This window comes from Apodemus sylvaticus, chromosome 3, assembly GCF_947179515.1.
Source record: "Apodemus sylvaticus chromosome 3, mApoSyl1.1, whole genome shotgun sequence".
Taxonomy (NCBI): domain Eukaryota; kingdom Metazoa; phylum Chordata; class Mammalia; order Rodentia; family Muridae; genus Apodemus; species Apodemus sylvaticus.
The window spans coordinates 27,125,941-27,135,913 of NC_067474.1; positions in this window are offsets into that span (position 1 = coordinate 27,125,941).

The window sequence follows — 9,973 nt, forward strand, 5'->3', positions numbered from 1 at the left end:
TTCACTAGTTCACTAACTAAAACTTTCCTCCTTTCAGGATTTACCCAAGTGGTTCATTAACCCAAGTGGTGGAAACAGAGCCCGAGTCAATCTCAAAATTTGTCTTTATAAACAGAACTGCTAAAAAAGAATGTTGCATATGATAATATTCCTAGCCAACATTTGCGCAGGTCAATTGCTTGATAAAACAATGAAAATTTAAAATTATAGAACACCTGAAATATGAATGAGTAGAAATTTCAGACAAGATGTCTGTGATTGAGAAAATTTCACATGCACATATGTGTGTTGTTTATAATGCATCCTTCAAGAGGCTACTAATAGTTAATACATTCCACTTGCCCATTTTACAAATATCTAAAATGTTACTTAACCACTTAAATCTAGTTTCTTTGATAGATTCATCCTTCATGGAAAAGTTTTCATTCTCTATTTTTTACTTCAGTATTATTTACTTAACAATAGAATATAGATTGCTATATTTATGATTGTTTTTGCCCATCTTGCTAATAGTAAGCAAAACCCTTAGTTGTGAAGAATGTTTTGGTAAAACCCATAAATGTAACAAAACAGAAGACCCAATCCTTGAGAGTCATGCTATGAATGAATTGCTAGGACATGGCTGGACTCTGCCTGTCTGCCTGTGGGAAAGATGGGCTCCCACATAGCACTGCTGAGAACCATAGACTGGTAGCTCTATTTTGGGTGGGGAGCTTCTTTTGGTCCTCATTTGGGACTTTACTATTTCAATCTCCATGCCCCTGTGTGTGACCAGACTCTGGCTGTGCCTACTGTAGGCAGTGTCAAGTATTCCATCAGAAGAGACACTTGTTCAGCTTGACCGGAAGCAGGAAGTGCAGGAAACAATTATTTTTTAAAAGTCCCATGTTTCGTACCGCTGATGTCTGGAGAGTTGAGATAAGCCTTGAGCCTTCTCTCAAATCTTTGGGTGATCCTCCAAGCATGCTCTAAATGGGGTGTGAAATAAAGCGTGCCGGAATGGGATTGGACAAGGATCAAGACACGCAGAGCTGGCAACCAGGCTGTTCTGCATTTTGTATCCAGGACGGCCGAGGTGAAACCTCGCTTTTCCCATCCTGATGCGTTATCTAGGTGACAACTCTCTGAATATTGGCCCAAAATGTTACTTTCATTTTTTTTCTCTGTAAATATTATACTTAGAATCGTTGAGTTTTACTGAGCCAGCACGCCCCCAAATAATCTTTTTTTCTTCAAATATTTATACATAAATGTATTACTGAAATAAGAATGCAAGATTCCGTAGATTGGATTGCATGGCTGTGACATTTTTGGTTTGGGATGCTTCATGGAGACATGGCATGCAGTGGGGACTGAGGTGGAAACCTAGGCATGGAAGAGACTGGAAATGATTAAGAAACTTATTGATGCTCCCCGCCTTGCCCTTAGGACTTTGCACTGTTTTATTTCTTCAAAATTCTGAACTATTTTTTTTAACCTGTGCTTTCAGAGAAGGAATCATTGTATGCTTGGCAGCTGCTTGTAGTGAAGCTCATGGTGTTCTCCAAATATCATTTTAAATATCATTTTTAATAATCACACTATTGTATAAATAGCATAAAACTGTTAAAAGTCTAGCTAACATATATAACAAGGGAAGTCATTCTGATAAATTGAGTTGAACGAAACATCCCAACAACACAGCTACAAATTGGAAGGTTACCATTCCATCATATCAGGACTTGTGTATTTACCTGTCTCACGAACAATGGAGAAAAGTGCACACTCCAAAGATAAACAGCTCCACAAATAGTATCTGAAGTCATCATCTTACTCTCATACATAGGTCCATGATTTATGACCACTTTACTTCTAGCTGCCTAGATATTCCTGAGAGTAAGGAGTACATAGAACAGGCTTTGGACACTGGACACCGTTGGATGGCAATAAAAGAATAAAAAGTCATCTGTCTTGGCTGATTCCCACTGTCATTCACAACTGAATTAAGCAAGTAGAGTGCTTAAGTCATTTAACGGATTTATTATATGGCTCCCTCATCAATATCCAGGCTTAGTACAATCAAAAGATTTGAGATGAAGAACATTTCCTTTAACACTGGACACAACAACTCTGAGAACAGAATACTGCTTAGAATTTCCTAATCTGAAGGTTATCTCTTTTGTGTTTTGTTAGTGTATAGTCTCTATGCCTCGACATTCTCCTTTCTCACGTTTTCCCAAATTCTTGAGTTATGATAACACACAAACACACACACACACACACACATACACATCAAATATGGTTGAAGTAGATGTGTTTTCAAAAAGATTCACTTCTATCTTCACAATGAAATAGTCCAGGAACTGCTTGTATTGTGTTGTTATGCCCAGGAAAACTTCTAGAGTCTAAGCAAAACTATGGATTTTTTTGTCTATAAAATCCTAATTTTCCACACTCAGGGACCTATTCAAGAGTCATGCTGTAGACCCTCCTTCCTGTGCAAGTATTACATTTACCGATGGTACTCAATGATACTTTTTAATAGAGATCAACAATAAAATTGAAGCCCTGTGAAAAACAAAGACTTTCAAAAATCCCCTTTCTTTCATGAGGTGATTTTCCATGGGACAGAAGGAGGACAAACAGGTCCTCCTTTAGGATCAGGACCCTAAGATAGTGCATTTGGAGTAAAATTTTTCAAATTGAGTATAATTGAACAGATACTTGAAATATCACCTCATTCAAGACAAGGTATAAACAAACACATAGATCATGTGACCTTACAGATGTCAGGATGCTTTAGAATCTTCACAAGGCTTTTGTGTATGTGTCAGACTTAAGAAGTGGAAGGTATGACGTGCATAGAAAACAATTGGAAAAATGGCAGAGTTAGGTCTACACTCAAGTTTTCTATTATTGACTCCCATTTTCTTTTCATCTACAACTTTCTCCATGGGGAATAATTAGGATAAAACATGATTGTAAACAAAAATAATACTGTTGAGGAAGAGAGGAGAGGAAGAGAAATTCCTGGTTTGATAGCAGATGAATGTTTGAGTAAACACAAATTAGTGCACCCCATTGAAGAGTTAAAATGATTTATTACGCTTATTTACTTACCTTGGCATCAGATGCAACAAGACTTCAAGGCAGCAACCCGGGGCAAAAAGAAATCAATAACTAGAAATAGCTATACCATGGTACTAGTTTCAAAGGGCAATCATTTCATTTTTCTTTGATATTTCATGGTCTTTGTCACCGTAAATTAATACAGAAGAGATCAAAGTGGAATTGAACTTTACTACACATTTGAAAACTTTTTTTTTTTTTTATTGAAGTAGCTAGCAGCCTTCTTACATTTTGCCTACTGTGTCCAAAGGTCTGGAAGTGCATCCCCCCAAGAATTACGTTTTGTTACTTAGGTAGAACTGTTGGATTTATTTGCCTGGCCTTGATTAGATTAGATTTAGCCTTATCAGCTAGGTCATTCTATTTAACTCCTTACTCTTACAATAAAAGGATGACCGCTTCCCATCAGTGCCTGTTCACAATCATTTATCCTTAATATGCCTGGAAGATACAGAGAAATGAAAGAAGACACTTTCTCATTCATGATTCTCTTTAAGAAAAACATTCTCCTGCCCTCTCGCTCGAATCCTGATATTGCATGCATGGCTTGTCCTCACCCTGCTCCCAGACAAGCTAGGGCAGGCCCTATAATATGATTCAAATTGCAATCTCATGTCTTGCGTTCCCCAAACACTTCATCTCCCCTGCAACCTGGAACTTTCATTCTGGTCCCCAATTAGACTAATATCTCTGCCCAGCTCCGATTGGGGGTGATGGATAGGCTGCGAGGGTGGGGGGAGAAGAGGCGATTTTTTTCAGCTCCTCTGCATTCCCACAGGCACGCAGCATTTGACAGATTGGGCAGAACTGCCACGAAAGAGTCTGACACAGATGGTGTAATTAGAAAATGCGAAGTGCGAGTGTGAAATTTATCTTTGATCAGCACCTCCTTGCCAGACTGTCATCTATGTTAATATGATGATGGCTTCTTGGAGATGGGTAGAAGGATATAGCAGCCTTGAAGAGGAAACAGAGACTGTTAGCCCCATTGAAAAGATATTCTATTTGCTTCTGAAACCCAATCAATTTCACCAGGCCAAAATGCAATTGTACTTATTTAATTCCTGTGGAAAAAAGTAAGCCTAACCAGATTCACACACTTTATTAAATCTGTAATCAATACTGGAAATCTGAGCATTAGTTAGAAGGGGAGACATGTTAATTTTTAATAGAGCAAAAAATATAAGAAATATAATCTCTAACTATAGGAGCTGTTTAAGACAATTCACATCTCTCCTTATCAGGTTTCTATGAAAAATGGATACAGGGAAATCACTATACACCATAGTCTTAAAACTCCAGACACTGCCAGAAAATGTTATTTTCTACAGTTCCTGCATTCTGTTTCAAAATAACACCTGTGATTTGTATTCAGTCCAAAAACATAGCAGCCTTATTTTTCTTGATGTTTTCTATTTTTGACAATTTTCTACACCTAGCAATTAATAAAGGACATACTAGCCAGAACTTAATCAAATCACTTCCTCCTCATATTATATTCCTGAAATTTTAGGGTATTTTCTACGAATGGGACCAAGCATCACCACCAACCATTTCTCCTTAAGGTTTTCTACCTTGTAACAATGATCTTTCTGTGGATGACTTAGAAGGTTCAGGCTTACAAGCAACCATGATAGACTACATTTTACTATAATCTGCTCAAATGTTCACATTGATGGTGCTAATTTTGAGCAAGGTAAATTAGCATAATTAATGACCAGCCAAATTTGGGGGTAATACAGTATGTAATTAACATTAGAGAGTTCTGTTGTGCCACCTGCCCCCGCATCTCATTGTTGCAGGGATCGAACTGTACAGGAGGAAATTTTCCCCTTTGCTGCACCGAGCAGAGAGCAGCTTTCTTCATCAGAATAAGCCATTAGCTGTAATGGCTTGTAGGTGTAATGGAATGTGCGTGAAACATCTGTGCTGAGAGCAGGGGAGAAATTGCTGCATGCAGTCGTAGGCCTTTGGGAGCTTGATTAAGGGTTGCTTCAGAGAACTGGAGATCTGGCTTGGGATGTAAGAGAAAAAAAATGTAAATAAATAAATAAGAAAGGGAAAAGGAAGAGAGAAGAAAGGGAAATAATGCTAATAGATTTATGGACGTGCTGCAGGGAGAACAAAGGATTTTTAATTCTTCTCTTCCTTTATTGCTCCTGTATTGCATTTGCTCTCTGCTGGGCTCTCACTTATTGAAGTGATCTGGAAAAAATGTAGCTCTAAATGCAGGGTGGGGGGGGGGTGAGCTTAGCTGTAGAAATAGACAGAATAGCGTGATCCACCCCGTCCCCCTCCCCCGTTAGCTAATGGAAAGGTCCTCACACCCTGGGAAGAAAAATACTAAACATTGTTTATCTTAAGTGTTATCTTGAAATTTAGCTCAAAATATGATGGAAATGCTCAGTGTCAAGGCTGGAAATCATGTCTTGTCTGCAGACAGCATCACCTATACGGCTAATTCATTCACAACAGCTCAGTTCAGTCTCGTTGAGAGCACTTTATGCTGGTTTTTTTTAACTCACTAGTTTCTTCCCAAATTTGCAAAACGTTCCTAAATTAATTATAGGACATAAAATGCTAACACCTGAGAACAATGGGGAATTGTTCTAATAACATGGGTTGCAGTAAGGCATTTTTGTTTGTTCGTTTTTTAAGCAAATACTTTTTGAGCATTTGCTGTATGCACAATTCTGTTTGTTTGCTGAGAGTTTGATCACTGTAGCTGGGGCTTTAATGATGCGTTTGGCAATGAGGATGGCCAATTATATCACCTTGGCCATCTTTTTATTCCACAAAGACAGCTGAAACCAAATTGATCATGCAGTGATACGCATTGATTGCTAAAACAACTCAATTGAATGCATCAATATGATGTAGTCTGGCTCTTTTATAAATGTTTTTTTTATTTTAAAAAAAAAGCTAGCTTTAACGATAGGCTTTGCAAGAATAAGCAAGAAGACAATTATAGGTAAATACTGGGATAGTGAAGGGTTAAACATTTGTGAAACTAATGTAACTGGAAAGGGAATTAGTGTTCTGCTTGGGACAGATGTGAATGTATTGCCTCGAAAATTGGAAACAAATCTGAAAATATTGGGTGATTTTATGATTAGGTAAATCTTACACTTTCTAATTATAAATGACAAAGAAGTGCTCGATTCACGGGAATCTATCTTCCTTATGAAATAAGAAGCTGAGATGGTGCCAGAAACCCCTTGTACTGAAGTTTAAAATATGTAGGGAGGCAAGAATGTAATAAAAATTCAAAAGCTAATAATATTATGGCGACTGGCATTGTTTACAATGTGCAGCACCTGCTGTTAGGGGGAAAAAAAGGAAGACAAAAAAGTGAAATCATCAAACTGTTTCTAAATGGAAAATCTGGGCTCTCTGCCAATTACACAATGTGTTTCAGGTGCACTGTAAATAGGAACAATAAAAGGTGTGCAGGAAGGAATATGAAATCTCAAAGATGCTGCAATATTAATACGGTGGTTCTTGAAAGAAAATCTCAGGGAATCTTCCAATGTCCTCCACTCCAAGGAGGGGGATTTAAAATAAAATTTCACCACATAGGTAAAGTTCTCAAACTTCTAATTGTCTACATCTTAAAAACAAATACCCAAGCACAGCGTCATTTGTCCCTCCGATCTTCATTTATTTCAGGCAGAGAGGAATATTTGAGCCTGAACAGGAATTGTTTCTCCCAGTCTTTCCTCATTGTGTGTGGTGCGCGTGAATATGCATGCACACGTGTGTTTCTGTGGGAGTTGGGAGAATTCAACCCTTTGGGTAAGGACAGGAAGAAAAGTAGCCTCCCTTGGCTATTACTACAGTAGCTTTCCACATGGAAATTAGCTGCTGTGAGCAGCAGAGGCACTGGGTGGTGGAATGCTGGGTCAGTCTCACTGTGCAGTGCTTGCTAATGGATTCTTCCAGGATTCAACACCTATTTTTACCAGGAAAAAAAAAATCCCACATGCCAAATTTCCCTTTCAAATTCCCAAGTTTTTTCTTTTTCCCCCCGTGAGGCAGTTTAAAATCAAATCACCTTTGGAATGTGGCTTCCATGTGAAATTGCCAATTTTTCGAAAAGCAGGGTGAGGTTACTGCCAATTCATAGAAATAAAATGATTTAACTATCATGACTCAGGCATTAGACATGGCTAAGAACTAAACAGTTGCCAGATATTGGGATAAATTGAATTTCTTTTGAACCAGGAAAAACCGCAGAAGTATGCAAATCTTAGATGTCCACATCAGCCCACAAGGTGGTTGTTCACAGAGCATGGGAGAAGAGCCTTATATAACACAGTCACAGGGGACATATGTATGTCTCTGTTGCCTGCTGCATTAAGCAGAAAATGCCACTTAATCTCCCTAAACTGGACCAAAGCAGTACCTATCTGCTGCTTGCCAAACTGATGAAGCACCCTAAATAGGCAAAGCACTTGTTCTAATAGCAGACATATAGAAAGGGTTTTATAGATTATTATCTTAACTACTGCTATCATCACCATCATCATTAATTACTGAAATATTTGCCCCTTTTTTCTATCACAACTGCCAAGAGACTCGAAAAGCAATTTTTAATTGACACCATATTGGGGTGACAGGTTGTGAATCTTTAGTGCTAAGGAATCATTCAGACATGAGGCACTCAATACTTGGAAAGCTATGGCACTGGACAAAACCAAGGGCCACCAAAGTCACCACAAGCCAATGGCTTCCAGGTCCTTTGCCTCTTGAACTGGAAAAATGAGATTCTTGGCAAATGTAGATTGTATTTAATTGGCATTTTAGTATAAGAGTATAGGTGGGAACTTAAAAGATAGAACAGGGACAGAGCTCTGGAATAACAAATGTTGCTTCTAGAAATAGTTATACTCAACAGCTGGTCTAGAGGCTCTTTGTAGGACTGATGGAAGAAAGTGATATAAAACATGGAGAGATGTGCTTGCTGGTCCTTGAGTTATCCAGCTGACTTTCAATCTTGGTCACATTCTCAAGTATAGTGTTTCCATAGCGGTATTCATTTAGTTTAAAGAAACTAAAGAAAACAAGCAAAAAACTTAAGCAAAAGCGTGAGCTTTGTTGGGGCATTCCTGGCTTTCAGCCAACTCAGAACCAAGACTATCATTGCTAACACTGGGTCTTTGCACAAGTATAACTTCTGCCTCAGTTTCCTAACTGTAAAATGGGACATTCTGAAGTATTTAATGTTAGATATTAATGGTAAAATGGCTAATAGTCACTGTATAGATCCTGAATGTCTGTGACCCCCATCTTCATTTTCATGTTTAATTTCAGATGTTTACAGATGCATATTTTCTAAACCAACAAGTAAGATACTTTCAGTAAAGAAACTCCAGCTTTTTAAATTTTTTTTTTATTTATTTATTTTTTTTGCTTTTTTTGAGGCAGGGTTTCTCTGAGGCAGGGTTTCTCTGTGTAGCCCTGGCTGTCCTGGAACTCAGGCTGGCCTCGAACTCAGAAATCTGCCTGCCTCTGCCTCCCAAGTTCTGAGATTAAAGGCATGTGCCACCACCGCCCGGCTGTTTATTTCAAAGATATACTAATGAATGACTCAAGCTTCAAGTCTCAGGCCTCCTGTTGAACCCATATTATCGATTCCATACCCTACAAAAATTACAATGCATCTTGATATTGTGTTTAAGCTTTCCAAATTTGAAATTAAAAAAAAAACAAAACAAAACAAAAAATGAGAGTAATGTTTTTAAGTATGAAATGTCTCTGCATGGTCTTTCCCTCAGACTCTGCTCCATGCTTTGTCTCTGTATCTCCATCTGTGGGTATTTTGTTCCCCCTTCTAGGAAGGACTAGAGTATCCATACTTTGTTCTTCCTTCTTCTTGGGCATCATTTGATATGTGAATTGTGTCTTGGGTATTCCAAGCTTCTGGGCTAATATCCACTTATCAGTGATTGCATATCATGGATGTTCTTTTGTGATTGGGTTACCTCACTTAGGATGATATTTTCCAGTTCCACCCATTTACCTAAGAATTTCATTAAGTCATTGCTTTTAATAGCTGAGTAGTATTCCATTGTGCAAATATACAACATTTTCTGTATCCATTCCTCTGTTGAGTGGCATCTGGGTTCTTTCCAGCTTCTGGCTATTATAAATAGGGCTGCTATGAACATAGTGGAGCATGTGTCCTTATTACATGTTGGAGAATCCTCTGGGCATGTGCCCAGGAATGGTATAATAGGGTCCTCCAGTAGTATTATGCCCAGTTTTCTGAGGAACTGCCAAACTGATTTTCAGAGTGGTTGTACAAGCTAGCAACCCCACCAGCAGTGGATGAGTGTTCCTCTTTTTCCACATCCTCTCCAGCACCTGCTGTCTCCTGAGTTTTTGATTTTTGCCTTTCTGACTGGTGTGAGGTGAAATCCTGGAGTTGTTTTGATTTGCATTTCCCTCATGACTAAGGATGTTGAACATTTCTTTAGATGTTTTCAGCCATTCAATATTTCTCAGGTGAAAATTCTTTGTTTAGTTCTGTGCCCCATTTTTAAATAGGGTTATTTGGTTCTCTGTAGTCTAATCTCCTGAGTTCTTTGTCTATATTGGATATTAGCCCTCTGTCAGAAGTAGGGTTGATAAAGATCTTTTTCCAATTTGTTGATTGCTGTTTTGTTCTGTTGACAGTGTACTTTGCCTTACAGAAACATTGTAATTTATGAGGTCCCATTTGTCAATCCATCCCATATACAGTTACAAAACCCAGATACTATTATCTATGCCCACAAGTATTTGATGACCAGATCCAGATATAGCTGTCACTTGGGAGGCTCTGGGGTGCATGACAAATACAGAGGGGGACACTCTCAGCCAG